The sequence below is a fragment of the Pongo pygmaeus genome, chromosome 12 (genome assembly GCF_028885625.2).
Source record: "Pongo pygmaeus isolate AG05252 chromosome 12, NHGRI_mPonPyg2-v2.0_pri, whole genome shotgun sequence".
Classification (NCBI taxonomy): domain Eukaryota; kingdom Metazoa; phylum Chordata; class Mammalia; order Primates; family Hominidae; genus Pongo; species Pongo pygmaeus.
This window is the reverse complement of record NC_072385.2, coordinates 126,143,569-126,162,346: the sequence shown is the minus strand read 5'-3', so window position 1 is coordinate 126,162,346 and position 18,778 is coordinate 126,143,569. Positions and strand designations below refer to the sequence as shown.

Here is an 18,778-nt window from a genome sequence, read left to right as displayed (position 1 = left end):
ATGACAACTGATATGTTTTGGCCATGTCCCCACCCAAATCTCATCTTGAATTCCCAAGTGTTGTGGGAAGGACCAAGTGGGCAGTAATCAAATTATGGGGGCAGGTCTTTCCCATGCTGTTCTCATGAGAGTGAATAAATCTCATGAGATCTGATAGTTTTAAAAAGGGGAGTTTCCCTGCACACGTTCTCTTCTCTTGTCTGCCACCACCTGAGATGTGCCTTTCACCTTCCGCCATTATTGTGAGGCCTCCCCAGCCACATGGTGCAGTAAGTCCAATAAACCTTTTTTTTTTCTCCAATTGCCCAGTCTTGGGTATGTCTTTATCAGCAGTGTGAAAATGGACTAATACAACAACCTAGGTGAATCTGCATGAAGTCTTAATGAGGAGACCAGTGAAAACCGTTAGATGGAGGTGAACTATGAGAGAGGAGAAACTCCGTGCATATGGATTGTCAAACATCAGCACTAGGGAAGTTGCAAAATTTGCACCCTTTCAAATAAAAGTTACAAAATGAGATAATCAAACAAATGAAACACTGTCACATCTTGCAGAAAGAGAGGGGGATGAATAGGATGGTCTCCTCAAGGGGCCATTCAGCTCTGGCTTGTCCTGGCCTAGCAAAGAGCAAGGGGGCCTGGGAAGTGACATCTGGAAGCCAGGAGCCTGGGGGTAGTGGGGGAACTGGGGGGCAATCTCCTCCATTACCCAGCCTGGGGCCTTGCCACATACTTGCAGGAAGAGGCTCGACTCCGTCGCAGGCCAGTGAATACCATCCAGGAAGCCTAAGGGCTTGATTTTGTTGTTTTTTCCTTGATTCCTAATCTGGGTTTCTTATTCTGTGCATTATAATACTTTTACCTATAATAATTACAGATTAATACAGTAATTACAGTCTTCAAGATATCTTTATTTTATATTTTTCATAGCAACAGTACCAATAAGAATTGTTGTTTTCTAATTCTATTATTCACCTATTAGCTGGCTTTCTTCGCTGAAGAACTTCTTCCCCTCCACACTTTTTATTTTTCTGCCCTATCTTTCTTATTAATATTTTGAATATTGCTATGGGCTCATGGATTTTTATTTATTCAATATGTCAATTACCATCCTCTTCCTTTTTCATGCTCCAGTGTCCCAAGTTAGGACATCCAGAGCCCTTCCCTCCAGTTTCAATGTCCTTTGACATCATCCCCTTAGTCACTGAGTGCTCTGAGAGCCCCCTTGCTTTCTGGCTTTGAGGAACACACAGTCTTCAGCACAATTACTCAGGCCTGCATTGCAGCATGGAAGAAGACAGAGGAAAAGTCTAGCTGAATGGCTGTGGCTGTGTTATTATAAAACTTTATTCACCAGAAGAAGCTTGGCCCTTGGCATGGTTCACCACTCTTGCTCTAAACAAGTCCTCATCCAGTATCTTTTCTCCTTTTGTTGTGAATCTATGTTTTGGTGCCATGAGAAAGGGATGCTACCATGAAATCACAGTGCATTCAGACTGCCCCCAACCACGTCACTAGTTTTCCAGCAGTACACTTGGTTATATCTAACAGCAGAATAGCAGGATGTTATGAAAAGAACACAGCATTCGGAGAAGGCCTGGGGTTAAGGCCCTACAAGGTCATCCTCTAGGTGTGTGATCTGGACACACCTCGCTACCTTGCAGAGAGGGTGGGAAGGTTGAACTAGAAAACTGGCTTGTGCATTACACAGAGAGATGAGCATGTTCTGCTACTTCTTATCATCGCTACCATGTTGGTGATGGGGCTAAGCAAAACAGAAGACTAGAGAGGAAAAGTCATGCTCAGCAATGTGACTTTTAATAGTGAAGATGATTGTGTGTGTGGGTTGAAGTAAGCTCCCCTCAACCTTTGCGATTTATATGTTGGAGTCCTAAGATATAAATTACAGCTCTCCCACTGAGAATAGACAATTTTATCTCCTCCTCTCTGTGTGTGTGTGTGTGTGTGTGTGTGTGTGTGTGAGTGTGTCCTGTTCTTCAATGTCCAATAATTGCGTCCAGGGAAAATAGAGAAGCACAAATGTCAGACTCTCAAAAAATAAGAGAGAGTAAGGGTTCTAGGTTGTAAATGCCTCGGTTCAAATCTTGGCATTAGTGCTTGCTTCCGGGTAAAATTGAGTATATTTCTCATTCTCTCCTTGCCTTCAGCTTTCTCATCCATATTCTGAATATTAAAAGCACCTATTTTATAACTTTGTAGTAAAGGAACAATCCACATAAAGCATGTAGCAGAGTGTAAATCCTCATCCCTCTTCTAAAAGAGGCAGTTTGGGCATAGGGTGGCAGGAAGAAGGGAGAGATTCTTTACAGAGTGTGTGATCTGCATGAGATGGCATGCCGAGTGCTGTCCTTTGCATGGTTTTATTTTTGCTTTTAAAGATGAGAAAGCTAAAGTGGAATGTCTAAAAGAGTATACAGGTCCTAAAGCCACACAGTCAGGGTGATGGAAATACGATATGATTCAAATCCAGACTCAGTGGCCCTAAATACAGTGCTTCAATCTTTAAAACCCAAAATACATGTGGACCAATGTTTGGAGGAACAAGAGGCTGTGCCCTTCTCCATTGTCTAACTTTAGGGAGAGAAGCCTTCAAGACATGGAGAGACCTGGCCCCATGGAGAGAAAGAGCGATTCACACCTAGGAAGGTATACTATAGCCAGAAGTGCTCAGGAGACAGCACCAGATTTTTGCTGGTGGGAGACTTCTGAATCCTTTTCCCTTTTGGGCTCAAAGCTTTGATAAATACAAGCTCTCAGGACTAGACATCATTACCTGTGGTAGTTCCATGTTTTATATTCACCTAAACATTATACCAGCTTCAAGCCTCTATTATTTGGTTGAAAAGGAAAATCTGGATTTAATAAAAGACAAGTCAAGCCCTTATATTCACTTTCGATCATTTGGGCATCAGTGAAAACAATGAATAGAACTTCTCATGGTAAAACCCTTCGAGGCAGCACAAATATTTATTCTGGGCTGAGTCATATCTCAGGAAAGCAGGCCTGTCATATCTGAAAACTGCCCCTGCCCAACTGTGAGTTCCAGGATTTCACCCACTTCATTCTTGAGCAATTAAGGGCAAAGACTGTCTCCCGTGACTGTGGCCTCTTTCCATAGTCCTCAGCACCTAGAGGGGCTCAGCAGATCTTTATGGAATGATGAAATGATTTCCTAGTCACTGTGGTTTGATTTTCCATCAGCAGCAGGTCATTAGTGTTACAAATATCTAAAAGGACAAGATTGAATGGACAGTCTTTAGCACTATTATATTCCTAAACATTTCTATTTTTCATTATTACTATTCATAACCATTTTTAAAAGTACAAATGAGACTCGAATGACAGTCAAATGCCTGCTACTTAATAATTTCTTCTTAGAGTCCACGATTGCTCCAGAAGGGCAGATAATTAATGTACCCACTTGGCCATTTCTCTTTCAGCCCTCCTCCTTATCCCAGGCCCATCTCCTTCCTACCATCACCTCCCTGCCGGCCGGTGTAGCATGAGCACACAGAACACAGCATGTGGCACATAGAACACAGCACACAGCGCACGCTATTCAGCAGAAGCTTCCCTGACTGTTCCTTCCAGACACCAGTTAGGGGCTGAATCTCCACTGCCAGGGAGAAGCAACTAATTACTGTGGAAATGAGCAGACTCAGTGGCTTCGCTGAGAAAACCTTTATAGTTATGAACAAGACAATGGCAATTACAGAACGTTGGTCGCTTTTAATCAGTCTTGTTTGTATGAAAGAAACCCTGAAATAGTTGAGCTATGACAGCTTCTGGCAGGCAGTGGGCTACATGGCTTTCCAATAGCTATTTGGTTAATTAAAAGCGTTTCAAGCATTTCTTCATCTCCTCTAAATAGCTTAGGTCACTAAGATGAGGGATTAGGCCACTCCAGTTCCATTTTGCATCACACCCTTCCGACTTACATTACAGACCACTTAGATACTGTAGGCCAACCAATCTTCAGGAATGTTCAAAATCAGAGGGAGAAAAATGCACAGAGAAGTTAGTTTAGGAAATCAGATAATTAACTTTAAATCCAAACACCAATTGAATTAGAAAAGACAAGACACATATTTAAAATTTTTAAAGTTAACCCATTTCAAAGGCACTCTTGTAGATGTCAGGAACATCATTGGTTTCCTTTGTTCCAAGGGGTAAGGAGATATTCGTGTTGACAGAACCTTGAGCATTGCTGAGCACAGAGCATCTCAGATTTATCAGAAGTACAGCCAGTGATCAGAGCTCCCTGTGTGTGGAGGCCATACTGATTTTGATGGCACAAATGATTCCTCATTATTGTGGTAAACAATAAGAAAAATTTTAAACATAATAAAACTCAAATAAGCTTACATTTTTAGTCCAAATGCAATTATAGTTCTCCTTTTAGTTGCTTATCATTTTTTAGCAAAACAAGAAGTTAGGTCTTATTTACCATTCAAATAATTTAAAAACTTTCAGTCTGCATTGAATGAGAATACATCAAAATTATGGCTCATCAAATCATTCATTAGTCCCTGTAGATTCATTTACTGCTTATCCTCAATGTGTCGGGTACTATCCTATTAGGTTGGTGCAAAAGTAATTGCGGTTTTTGCCAAAGGTAAAACCGCAATCACTTTTGCACCAACCTAATAGAAGAAAAGAAGGCTACAAAATGTAGTTTTACAACATCCCTGCCCACAAGGAGTCCATAAGCTAGTCAGGACCCAATAATATTACCAGGTGTTGATTTCTTCCTATTTATGGGAAGCAGAGGAAATAGACTGACAGCTGTCTATTGTTGTTAAGCAAGATAAAATATACCAATGTCTTGGCATCCCTTTAAGAGGGTAATTAATACCAGCTAGCTGCTATAACAACTACCATATCTGCAAGGCTTAACACAATAAAGGTTTATTTATTTTCACTCAAAGCCCCTACAGGTCAAGCGGCTCTCCTCCATCTTGTAGCCACATCGTCTGGAAAATCTGGAATCCAAGGGTTCAGTGGTAGAACAAAAAGATGGTAGAGGAAGTACAGGCCTGAAGGTGATAGACATCATTTCCCGTCTCACTCCACTGGACAGAACTGAGTTATATGGCCCCAACCTAACTGCAAGGAAGGCTGGAAAATGTAGTTTTTCTGAGATTCCAGGAAAAGGCACAATATAGAGAACACAAGGTTGCCCCTCCTGCAGTCTATTACAAAAGACCAGACACCTGCAAAGATAGAGGAGGTGATGCAATGTTTACAAAGATCCCATTTAACAAGGTATTTGCTTGTAATTCGTGCTTCTTTATTTTCTGCTCTATTTTTTGATAAAAGATTTGAGCCTCACTTTCCCTTACTTAAAATATGTGGAGTTGCTCCTATATTCCTGACCAAATCCTGATACAATAATTAGGGACATGGATTTTCATGTCCAAGAGACAAGGGTTGACATACCAGCTCTCCTACAAGGGTGGAAATGCTAATCCTACTTATCTCACAGGGCTGTTCTGACAAATAAGTTAAGGAATAAAAGTACACTGTAGACTGTATAAAATCAAGGGAAAATAAATACTCCATCTAATGAAAAACTACCATTTCCAAAGGTTATTTCTTCTCCATAGCTTTAATTAAACGACCTTTTAAAAGACCCTTTCATATGAGGTTGATACCTCTAAGAGCTTTATCTTTCCATAGAGGTCTTTGAAACTTCTGTTCCACATTCGTTCCTTTGTTTTGTCCAAACCTGTAAAAGAAGAGACATATGGCCCAAGGCTGCATGAGCTCCCCCCAGACCATCCCTCAGCACAGCTTGGTGAGCCCAAGAAGGCAATAGGATCTGATTGCAGAGGAGCCCAATTAGACCCTCTTTCCTTGTTTGTTTAGTGTAAAATGAGATTTCCTGAATTTGACATCTTGTAATTTTGGTTTATACAGCTGAGACTTCTTATTAACGTCTGAGATTGGTTTGCGTCCTGGACACAGGCTGCATACCATTACAGAGAGATTTATTTGGCTCCTCTGAAAAGGACTCCATTTTGTCCTCCAAAAGCATTGCTTTTCTCAGGTTTATCCAGGAAAGCATGGGTGGCCCTTACATAATCTGGAAATTAATTGTTGACTGTGGAAAGAAGGGGTCGTTGGAAATTCCTAAATTCTAACCTGAGCGCCAAGTCCCAGATTCCTTACGTTATTCTTAAATATCCCTTGCACCCTCCCCTCCAACCCGACAGATACTTTTTGTCCATTTGTTTGTCTTTGGGCCTTATGTATTCTTTGGAAAATGAGTGAGAAGGCTTAGTGTTTTTAAATCTAAATTAATGGTCTTGTGCAGCAAGTAGAGTGGGCATATAACTGATTTTACAGGGAATGTTGAGAGTGAAATGGGCACCTAGTAATATTCACTCTGAGATAACAGTCAAAAACTGGGACTATCCTTGCCAAACTAAGACTTGTGTTCACCCTAAACATAAAATAAAAGTCTTTTAAAAATTTTTGATACAATGTTACGTTTTTTCAATTTTTACATATTCAGGTCATTGAAAAGCATCTCATGATGTCTACCTTACACGAAGCTGTAATAAATGACCTAATGTGCTTCTCAAAATCAGTATCCTTCTCATTGCTCATGAATTTGAGTTTCTTTTACATATTTATTAATCACTAATATTTCAAGGTCTATAAATTGAACATTCATAATCATTGCCCATTTTTCTGTTGTGTTTTCCTTTCCTTCCTGATTTATGTGAGCTCCTATGTATTCTAGATGTGAATTTTTTTGAAAATTTAAGATTTTATAACTGTCTTTCATTAGTATCCCTTCTTCCATGTTTGTCTCTGACATTCTTGGTTAAATACATATCTTCAATTTAGAGGTAATCATATTTACAGCTATCCTTTATTTACGTTTATTACTTCATTAAGTTTTCCTTTTTGGTTTGTGCTTTTGAAATCCTACTGATAGTCTTCCCTCATATCAATGATGTTCTTCCTCATTTTCATAAGTTTTAAATCTTTACATTTTACATTTAGGATACGGTTCCATTTGGAGTTGATTTTTGAGATGTTGTGAATTGGGGATCTACCTTTAATTTTCAAACTTTAGACCCAGGTTTCCCAATACATTTGTTAAGCCTCTGTGCTTTCACTACTTCGTTACACATCAAGTTTGCAGGTTTCTCCATCTGTTCCTGGCTTGTATGTCAATTTCTGTTCTAAAATACTATTTGTTTGACAAATGTTTGGAAACATGTCCTCTTATCTGGTAGGGCTATTCCCCCATTTCTTTTCTTCACTTCCAAAGTTTCTTAACTATTGAATGTATTTTGAATTGGTTTTCCAATTTGCCAAAACCTGCTACTGAGAAATTGCTTAGAATTGTATTGAATTGATGAATGGATTTTAGCAAAACTGATTATTCATAAAATTAACTTATCCAACAGGTAGCAGCAGCAAAAATGGCAAAGTGAGGGCTTTTGAGAATTCCTTTCTCTATAGAAACAAAACCCTGGGGAAAAATGGTCTGAATCAACCTTTTCAGAACTCTGGAAATTAGCCCGAGACTTGAAGCAATTCAGGTTGCATTTGTATAAGAAAAGTGACAGAATCTCAGTAAGAACAGCAAGCTTTGAAGGATTTGAACTTGCCCAATTGCCTTCCTTCTTTCTCCATCTCTGCAGGGGCCTTAAAACCAACATCACACACTCATAATGAAAACCCGGCAGGAGGCAGAACAGGATTGGAGCTGCTTCAAAGCCTTAGGTCCAGAGAACTCATCACCTATGGGGATACTCAATAAGACTCAAAGCTGATTCCGCCTCAGAAACCACAGAGACCCAAAGGCAAATTCAAAGTGCTGGAAGTTAACTCATCCAATCAGTCAACTCTTGTACAGAGCTCCTTTTGTTTGTTCTTGGAGTTTGTTTTATTCTAATAAAGGTGTTTTATATTGTTGTTGTGTTATTCTTAAATACCATATTTTAGTTGCTATTATAAATGGTATTTCTATTGCCATTTTGTCAAACATTTTCTGGTGGTCAAATTTCTAGCTAGTGTGGAAGAACACTGATGGTTTTTACTTATTGATTATCTCTCTGGCAATCTCACTAAACCTTATGACAGTAGTAATGGCTCCTCTGGATTACCCATCCCCTCTTGATAATCTCTGTTGAAATAATCACATTATGTGCAACTAATGACAATGTCGCTGCTCTTATAGTCTCTATGTGCATTTCTTTTTCTTTTCTTAATGCTTTGACTCATTCAGTTGACTGCCATTCACAGAACAGATGTTGAACAGTTGTTTTTGTTATCATGTGCTTAAAAAGAATGTGATTAAAATTTGCCAGTTCAATATAATATTGGATGTAGGGTTTTGATAAATAACTTTCAACAAACTACAAGAGTCATCTTCCCTTTCTAGTATTCTAATGGCACTGGTTTTTTAAAAATAATAAATTGGTATTGAAGTTGTCTTATGCTTTTTTCTGTATCCATTTCCATTAAGATAATTACTTGGATTTTTTTCTACTTTTCATTATATGATATATTGAATAATTATATTTTCTGAGGCTGAACTCTCCTTGAATCTCTGTTACGAATGCTGCTTGTCATGAGATACTATTTTTCATGCTGTCATTAAATTAGAAAATTAATTTTTATTTAGGATCTTAAATCTACATATATAAGTAAAACTGATTTTTTTTGTTCTTATAATATCTTCATCTAATTTTAGAATCAATCTTATAAAGTGTGAAGCCTCACAAAGTGTTTTGAGATGACTTCATTTTTATATTATATGGGACAAGTTCCATCAGATAGGGATTACCTGTTTCCTGGAAGTTTAAAATTACATAGCTACTTATAGAAAATTATATCATTAATATTTCATTTTCTTTCATGGTTACTAATCTGTACATATACACACATATTTATATGTGTACATATACACATATAAATAAATTTGTATTGAGCAAACGTATATATATACATGCATATATACCGAATTTGGCTTCTCAGAAATCCATCTATTATCAATGAGATTTCCATTTTATTGGCAGATAGTTTTTACAGTGTTACTATATGTTAAGTTTAGTAATTTGCTTAATTTACTATCATTTTCCAATTTTCATAGTCCATTTTATTTATTACCATCTTCTCTCTAACTTTGGGATCATTTTTGTCAGAAATCTAGCTGACATTTTAGTATTTCCATTTCATGGGCTGAAGGATTTGTTAATTATCTGGTGTGTGTTTTTGGGTGATTTTTTTTTAAAGCAAAGATTTTTTGACTTGTACGAAAGTAAGATATAGACAAACTAGATGCTAAAAGAAAATATGCAAATAAATACTCACTATGAAAAGTGAAAAATAATAGGAAACATTCTAATATATAATGACAATATTTCCTTCCTTTCATTTCTTGCCTTTGGAACTTTTTAAAATTTTTGTTATTTTTTTTGAGATGGAGTCTCGCTCTGTCACCCAGGCTGGAGTGCAATGGCCTGATATTGGCTCACTGAAACCTCTGCTTACCAGGTTCAAGTGATTATTTTGCCTCAGCCTCCCAAGTAGCTTGTAATACAGGCATTTGCCACCACACCTGGCTAATTTTTTAATTTTTAGTAGAGATGGGGTATTGCCATGTTGGCCAGACTGGTCTCAAATTCTGGGCCTCAGGTGATCTTCCTGCCTTGGCCTCCCAAAGTGCTGGGATTATAAGCGTGAGCCCCCAAGCCTGACCCTTTTGGAACTTTTATTAAATTAATGTTAGTACTTCTATCTTCCATATCTTTTAACTTTTTTCTCAATCATCATATTACTTTATTGCTTTTGAATGTATTCTGGAAGACATTATTTAAATTCAACTTACAAATTGATTCTTCAGCTATATCTATTATCTGTTCATCTGTAAAAATCCATTCATTAAGCTCTTTATTTCATCAATTTCATTTGATGCCCAAAGACTTCATGTATGCTTATTCTTGCTTTCAATATCTTTTTTATTCTGAGAATATCTGTATATGGGTATATATATATACACACACATTCACACATTTAGAGCTCAGAAAAATGACACTCCGAAAAGAAGGCCGCTGAGCAGTGAAAGTTTTTCTCTTTCTCCTGACCTTCTGTCTCTCAGTCCTTAGCCAGCCAGAGAAATGAAAATCTCTCTTTCCCAAGGCGGGTCATAGAAACCAAAGCCCCTCTGTCCCTAAGCCAATCATAAAACCTGGAAATATTACGTAAGTGTTGTCTCTGCTTTTTTGTGTAAAAACTGGCCATAGAGAAATTATCTGACCTACCTTGTTTGACTGTAGATCGTAAGACCCCTAATATGGTTTGGCTCTGTGTCCCCACCCAAATCTCTCCTTGCATTGTAATAATCCCCACATATCAAGAGCAGGACCAGATGGAGATAATTGAATCACAGGGTCAGTTTCCTCCATGCTATTCTCATGATAGTGAGTGACTTCTCATGAGATATGATGGTTTTATAAGGGGCTTCCCCTTTCTCTCAGCACTCATTCTCTCTCCTGCCACCCTGTGAAGAGGTGCCTTCTGCCATCACCGTAAGTTTCCTGAGGCCTCCCCAGCCATGTGGAACTGTGAGTCAATTAAACCTCTTTTCTTTATAAGTTACCTAGTCTCAGCTATTTCTTCATAGCAGTGTGAGAATGGACGAATACCACCCCATTCCAGAGAGGGTCCTGCCCAATACTCAGAAGGAAAGAATGCAGGCTCAGAGAGGCTAAGAAGAGTCCAGATAGACAGGGCTTGCTGGGTGTCCACACTCTGCCTATTAGCATTAGATCATATACTTTTGGTCCAATCATATTTCTATACAGCTGTTCATACTTTGTTGAACCTAAGCATAAAAACAGACAATTTCCTCTATATCTTCGTATCTTCATTCTGAAGGCTACTGTGTATACACATTAAGTAAATTTGTATGTCTAATCTCCAATTAACCTGCATTTTGCAAGATGATTTTCCAGTGAACCTTCAGAAGACAATATACATATTTTATATTCTTATTCTATATCATTCTCTTAGTTTCGATTCCTCAAGAATTGATATTTCTGTTTATTCGGTGGTTCTCTTAGTGTTTTGGCCAGAGGGATTTCCTGTGAGATCATCTTTTATTCTCATGGGACTACTAGCTGCTTTGTTTACAATGTGTGCTGGATGATGGAGTAAAAGCATGCCTTTAGTTTATTTTCCTCCAGGAAAGTTTGGGGCTGTTCCAGGGAACAGAGTTCCCAGTGTTACATTCTAGGGTCTGGACTCTCCTTACTGCCTTCTCCCTACCATAGGACTTTCTAGGATTTCCTTTCCGGGCACTGCTCTATCCCCGTGGTTATCAACCTCTCTGTCATTACATGTCCCACTTGGTGGAGGTGGGGCTCAGGGGCTCTGTCAGGCTGGCCAAGTCTGCTGTACCATTTGCTGAGGACTCCACCCATGCTGTGGTCTAGTTCCAAGTTAACATCACCCACCCACCTTGGGCTGAGACAGGGCTGACCCATGTTTTATTCTTACTCTGCTGATGTTAAAGCACTGACAGAGATCCATTCAGGGAAGCATGAGAATAAAAGCAAATCTAAACAACCAACGCAAAACAAGTCCACCCCTTCCTGGCTGTGGGTGATGATTCTCTCCGGCTCCAGGCTGGTATCCAGTTCCTCTTCCACCTTCTGCTGCAGCTATGGGGACTCAATGACCTTCTCTCCTGCTAAGGGCTCCCCACAATCTTTAGGTCAGGCTTTATAAGGTTCTGATGTCATTGACCTCCATGTATCATGCACAGCCTCTCAAGAATAGAGTGAAGATACCCATATCTTAAGTATCTCTTCTACAACCTCTAGTGCACTATTTAAAATTCTTAAAATAAAAGAATCCAGGATACAAGATGCAGGTGGTGATGGTTAGAATGAAGGGCCTGGAATAGAGATTCCTAGAAAGAAGTCGCATGAGGAACATTTGGAGGGATTGATGAGCTGGCAGCCATATCAACCCAAGGCCCACTCTTCCTGCCATGGTTGGTGGGACTCAGTGTCTAGAGAACAGCTGGTACAGCCTTGAATTCTTAGATCACATGCTGGTCACATTGCATGGCTTTGCTGAAGGTGAAAACTTGCTTTCAATATTAAAACTAGACAGAGCAATCATTGACAGACAGCAGTGAGATGATATCTGGTGGAGTTAAGATACCTTGGGAATAGACGGCTGCGTTTGGAATTTATTTGATGTGCATATGCAGTCTGTCATTTTTCCAGCCAACCCCATATTGCTGTCTTGCCTCTCCATTATCTCCCCAACCTGAGAGATTAAAGAGAAACATTTTGTTTGTCAGCTCAAAAGTAAGCACTATCCATTACCTGATAAGACTGAAGCAGGGTTTAACAAGCCAATTTGAACCAAATAGAAATTGTCCTATCATGATATCAGCCAGTCTCTTTGTTTGCGCATACTGTTCCTGTGTTCTTGATAATCTGGTAAAACCCAGTGAAACTTAGTGTATATGGATTAGTCAGAAATGAATGCTCACTTTGGAAGACTGCTAGAAGAAGTCAATGCATTTCTCTACAGGAAGTGCCTAGATTTATAACCTACAGGATTGAGGACAGTGAAAATAAGAAAGGCATTTCATGTAAATTAGAAAACATCTCCAGAATCTTCTGATTCTATCTCAAGTAAGAAGCCAAGTCCAAAACGGCTGGAGACCAATTTCTAATTATCATCTTTGTATTTGTATAAGCTTTGATATTTTGGGAGGGATAAAAGTATGTGCCTATGAATATCCAGATGTTAACTCCTCTGAATGAATAAAGACAGGGCTTCTCCCATCAGCTGGGAAATTCAGTAGGTGAAGTAGAACTTAGTAGAGCCTGTGTTTAGACCCTTAGGGGATGTTTGTTTAAGAACTCTACTACTGGCCGGGCGCGGTGGCTCATGCCTGTAATCTCAGCACTTTGGGAGGCCGAGGCAGGCGGATCTTGATGTCAGGAGTTCAAGACCAGCCTGACCAACATGGTGAAACCCCATCTCTACTAAAAGTACAAAAATTAGCCGGGCGTGGTGGCATGCGCCTGTAATCCCAGCTACTCCGGAGGCTGAGGCAGGAGAATCCCTTGAACCCGGGAGGTGGAGGTTGCAGTGAGCTGAGATTGTGCCACTGCACTCCAGCCTGGGTGACAGAGCAAGACTCTATCTCAAAAAAAAGAAAAAAAAAAAGGGAAATACTCTACTACTTTATAATGTGCAAGATCTGCACTTGCCTTCTGTCCATGAAGAAAGGGACAGAGAACTAATGGTCACCGAGATGTGCATTTGTGATCAGTGCTGTGGTGAGTGCTTCACACACATTTTCACAACTAACTACCCAAGAATTTTGTGAGGTGTTTTATACCATCCACAACTTGTAGATGAAGAACTGAGATTCCTAGTTGCATTTAAGACATTATTTTCTCTCTTTACCTAAAAAATCTCCACTGAGCTTTCTTGGTGACAAGTCTGAGGTATAGCACGTAGGTAAACACTGACTTAATGTGTCTCAACTGTTAAGGAAGAAATAAAGGTAAATGACAGTGATTAGCCATTGTCACCATGCTGTTTGTCCTCGTGCTGAAATTGTGTGTAGCAGACAGGCTCCGAGTGGCTCTATTTCTCATATATACTTTTGTCTTTAATGTGGGTGCTCAAATGTGGCAGAAGTTCAGCTGTAGAGTGACGTGATCAGCCAAACGGTCCACTGCGGATAGAAGAGAAAGACTGTAAGACAGGTCAGGAACACAGAACTATTGGTCATCCCTTCCAAGTGCAGCATTGGTCTTGGCTTCTGATCCAGGTTGAACCTAGATTTAAAGAAAAATTGAACCATATTGGTTTGTTAATTAGGAATCTCAAATACAGCCATTATTGTCCACTGAGGTCCTCAGCAACAGAAACACTGAAGAAAGAGGCGGAGAGTGAAGAGAAAGAAAGAGAGAGAGAAAGGAGGAGAAGGAGAAAGAGGAGGAGAGAAAAGGAAAGGAAGGAAGCAAAGAAGAAAAGAGGAAGGGAGGAAGGAAGGAAGGAAGGAGAAAGAAAGAGAAAATAAAAAGAAAGAAAGGAGAGAAAGAAAGAAGGAAGGAAGGGAGGGAGGGAAGAAGAAAAAGAAATAAAGGAAGAGAGAGAAAGAAAGAATGAATAAAGGGAGGGAAAGAGAGAGAGACAAAAAGAGGGGCAAGTCACTCTTCATCTCTGTGTATATATAGATACATCTTTGCCCTCGTAGAATTTACTGCCTGAGGAAATTTTCAATAAAATGTTGATTCCAATGGTAGATAAATGAGGCAAATATGAAAGGTCCCTTGATACATGGGAGAAAATTCAATAAATTTAAAAACAGAAAAATTTTTCTTGGCCAATAATCTAATAAATAATAGATTTAAAACCATCTTGTGATACTAGGCATAGATAGAAAAATTTGCATGCACACATGTATGTGCACGCAAACACACAGAGACCCCCACTCTGATATTGGTGAGACTGGGCTGAATTTAGCATGCACAGCTCCTGAGAGCACTTTCCAGTCCAATAGCATAACAAGAAACCAGAGCCTTCTTTGATTGTTGTTGCTCTTTTCCTGTGACCAGGTGATCCCATCATTTGGAATTTTACCTAATGAAAAATTTAACAGAAGCAAAAATCTATTCAAGCACATTTCTTGTATCTAAAATAATACAAATTCCCCATCAATAATTGGTTAATTACTGTATGTAAAAAATACTAGATTTTTCAACAACCAAGAAAATGTTGGTACATTTAAAGACTACATGGAACTGCTGGGCATGGTGGCTCATGCCTGTAAGTCCAGTCCTTTGGGAGGCTGGGGCAGGTGGATCACTTGAGGTCAGGAGTTCAAGATCAGCCTGATCATCATGGCAAAACCCCATCTCTACTAAAAATACAAACAAAAAAACAAACAAACAAACAAACCGCGTGTGGTGACTGGCGCCTGTAGTCCCAGCTACTCAGGAGGCTGAGGCACAAAATAGACTGGATTAAGAAAATGTGGCACATATACACCATGGAATACTATGCAGCCATAAAAAATGATGAGTTCACGTCCTTTGTAGGGACATGGATGAAATTGGAAATCATCATTCTCAGTAAACTATCACAAGAACAAAAAACCAAACACCGCATATTCTCACTCATAGGTGGGAATTGAACAATGAGAACACATGGACACAGGAAGGGGAACATCACACTCTGGGGACTGTTGTGGGGTGGGGGGAGGGGGGAGGGATAGCATTGGGAGATATACTTAATGCTAGATGACGAGTTGGTGGGTGCAGCGCACCAGCATGGCACATGTATACATATGTAACTTACCTGCACATTGCGCACATGTACCATAAAACCTAAAGTATAATAATAATAATAATAATAATAATAATAAAAGAAAAAAAAAAATCTCTTGAACCCTGCAGGTGTAGGTTGCAGTGAGCTGAGATTGCGCTACTGCACTCCAGCGTGGGCAACAGAGCAAGACTCTGTTTCAAAAAAAAAGAAAAAGAAAGACTTTTAAAATGCCCAATCATATATGTTTTATAGATACCTAATGCACTTATGAAATTGCCTAGCTACTGCAAAATATATAAGCTTTTAAACATACGTGCTGTAGAAAAGAGTTCTTATGATATAGAACATACCTTGAGGTTAATTTTGAAATTTGAAAGAGCGTGATTTGCATATTACAGCCTGAAGAAAATAACAGTAAGAATTCTCTACCTCATACTCTTTCCTTCCTCCTGCTCCTACTAATACATCCTTCTTTCACCACCGCATCTCCCCTCCCAATAAAATCTAAGCCATGTGACTTTTTTCAACATCTGCTTCCTTTCTTTTCTTTCACAGAAAGCACGCATGAATAATCAGACCGCACTGCTGCTGTTAATTGTAAAAATCATTAGTAAACTTCCAGGTGCTGTTTACTATATAAGCATTGTAATTTTCTATCCTAAAATCAGCAACTCCCCCACATCATTGTCTGCCCCAGGGCATGAGCACTGTGCAGCTTTGAGGTTGTCAAAGGCAGTTGCAGCCCCATTTACTGGGACTGAAAGAGATCGATCCACACCTGCAGCGTTTGAGGCAATAATTCCTGATATTAACCAGACCTCATGAGGAGAGGGCCCTTTTGCCAGCCTCCTCATGATTCAACACTCTCCAATCCATGGGGAATCATTGAATATGCTGTGATTGGCTGACACCCACCACGTCCATTCTTCCCCTTTCTGCCATCACTCCACCTATTGTCCAAAGATTCTGGAAAGAAACCTGTAGAGAAGAGAAAGCCAGTTTAGATGCCATTTGTCTCTAACTTGTAAGCCCGGCATACCTGAATTTTTGCAATTGCAAATAAAGTGCAGAGGAAGAACAAACTCAAGAACCCTCCAGAGCCCAAACTGCAAGATGCAGGAAGAATCCTGGAGATTTAACTGAGAGAAAAGATCATAGCACAGAGAGGAAGTGACTTGCCCAATGCCATACAAACACTGCCTAATGCTTTGGTTACACAAAACAGATTACAACTTCCATCTGTTTCCTTGAAGGCACCTGTGGTTTTCCTCAAGAAATTCAAGATAAAAGAAAAACAAAGCTTGAGTTTACATTTTCCCAGGTACTACAATGGCATCCCTGGGTACACCTGCTGTTCTTTCTCTGGGGCTCCCAATTCCTGCTCTGCTCCTCCAGGCAGGATTCTACACAGCCTTCCAGTAACACTGCAGGAGTGTCCCTCAGGTGGTCTGGCTACACCTTTGCCTATAACCTGCTGCACTGTATATTCTTACAGCCATAGCCATTATTTTCCTGCACTGTGTCATCTGTTTGCCTGCTCCTATTTCAGTGGTATTCGAAGTGCTTCTGATAAAAGTGCTTTTCCTTTTTTTTCTTTTTATATTTTTGGCCTAGTTCAATACCTCAGTGAATGAATAAAATTCATGAAGACAGCATTTATAATATCTAATGTTTTAATGAATGTTCGAGAGAGAAAGTTCTTAGAGACCTTCTAACCCAACTTCAAAATTAATTTCTGCATCACAGGTGCAAGAATGTTCAGTGACTCTGCGAACTATGTTTGCACTTTGGCATCAACTCCACCTCCTGGAGTCTTCTCTACCACTTTGTCTCAGAGACAAAGCCTAGGACAGCATTTCTTAGACTCCCTTCCCCATAGGCTTCCATGAAAAGGAAAGAGGCCATGTTAGGAGGCCATGTTCTCCAGCAGCTGTGGTGGGAAGAAGCACAGGTGACTCATAGACCAGTGTGGGGAGGAAGCAGATGGGATCGTCTCAGCAGCTCCCAGGCAAGCTCCTCCACAGCTCCTGCTGTAGTGTTGCAAGCTGAAAACTTTAGCAATAACTTCACTGTCCTTTGTTCCCTGGCTTTTCCAAAATTTTGCTAGGTTTTATTTCCTTGTGTTAAAATCTTCCCATGACAAAAGAGTCATCTTTTTAATGCATGCTGCTGGGTCAATTAGATACACAGAGTTGAGGTAGAGGATAAATCCTGACCCCTCCCTTATAAAAACAAAATCCAGACAGTTTAGATCTACATGTGAAAAGTAAAACAATAATATTTTAAAGAAAGCATACAAGAGCATCTTCATAACCTTGGGGTAGGCAGACCTTATACAAGACACAAAAAATTGCTAGTCATAACACATAAAATGATAAATAGAACTCCAATAAAGTTAGTATTCTCTGCATATCAAAAGACACCATTAGGAAAAGTCAAGCCACAGAATAAGAAAGGATATTTGCATGACACAAATCTGAGAAGACTACCCAGAATATATAAAAATTTACATAAATCAATAAAAAAGACAGATGTCTCAAAGTAGGTACCTCAAAAAGGAATATCTAAGTAGACAAAAGCATGTTAAAAATTTCTCAAATTAAGTAATTATTAGATAAATGCAAATTAAAACCACTATATATACAAGAGAAAGTCTATAATTTAAATGACAGACAGACAAAACAAAGTATTGTGTTTGGAGCAACTAGAACTCACCTACTTTTAAGAGTAAGTTGGTACAACTATGCTTGCATGTCATTGGAAAACACTGGAAAACTGAAATTATCTACTCAAACTGAACATCCATCCGTCCTACATCCTAGCAATTCTACCTCTACATACATATTAATAGAAATGTACACACGTTTACAAAAGACATACGACTATTTATAGCAGCAATATTTGAATAGTTCATATTACAAACAACCCATCGATCAATCCATAGAATAGATAGGCTGTGATGTATTCATACATGTGACACTATAAAGCAACGAGAATGAAATAACTATACATTTTCCCAACAAATCATAATTTTGATGACTCACAATCAAAATAGCCTGGATACAAAAGAATACATACTAGATAATCCCATTTACATAAAGTTTAAAAATCAGAAAAACAAAATCCATGGCTTTAGAACTCAAAATAGTGGTTACTTTTTGGGACGTAATGATTAGAAGGAGGGGGAGTTCTTGTTAATGTCGAACTCCTTAGTCTGGATTCTTGTTACATGGCATGTTCAGTTTGTAAAATTTCATTGAAATTCACTGTTAATATTTGTGCACTTTTAAATAAATTTTATACTTTAATTAAAATGTTACATTAAAAAAATTCAACCTGGGGATACCACCTGGAGTGTCTTCTATTTTCCTGACTGAAAAGTAAACTCTTTAAAATTTGTAGTTAATAGGTTTCAGGGCCATGG

The 18,778-nt window shown here is 39.1% G+C and overlaps 1 long non-coding RNA gene across 1 annotated transcript; it reads right to left on the bottom strand.

Annotated features, from left to right (window-relative positions):
- Positions 1-2,952: 2,952 nt before the first annotated feature.
- On the bottom strand, positions 2,953-16,182 carry LOC129025066 (uncharacterized). Its single transcript, XR_008497165.1, has 6 exons — positions 16,133-16,182; positions 13,683-13,859; positions 12,217-12,324; positions 5,676-5,749; positions 3,960-3,994; positions 2,953-3,248 (listed from the first exon to the last, which is right to left on the bottom strand). It is a non-coding gene; the product is annotated as an uncharacterized LOC129025066 (long non-coding RNA).
- Positions 16,183-18,778: the final 2,596 nt, after the last annotated feature.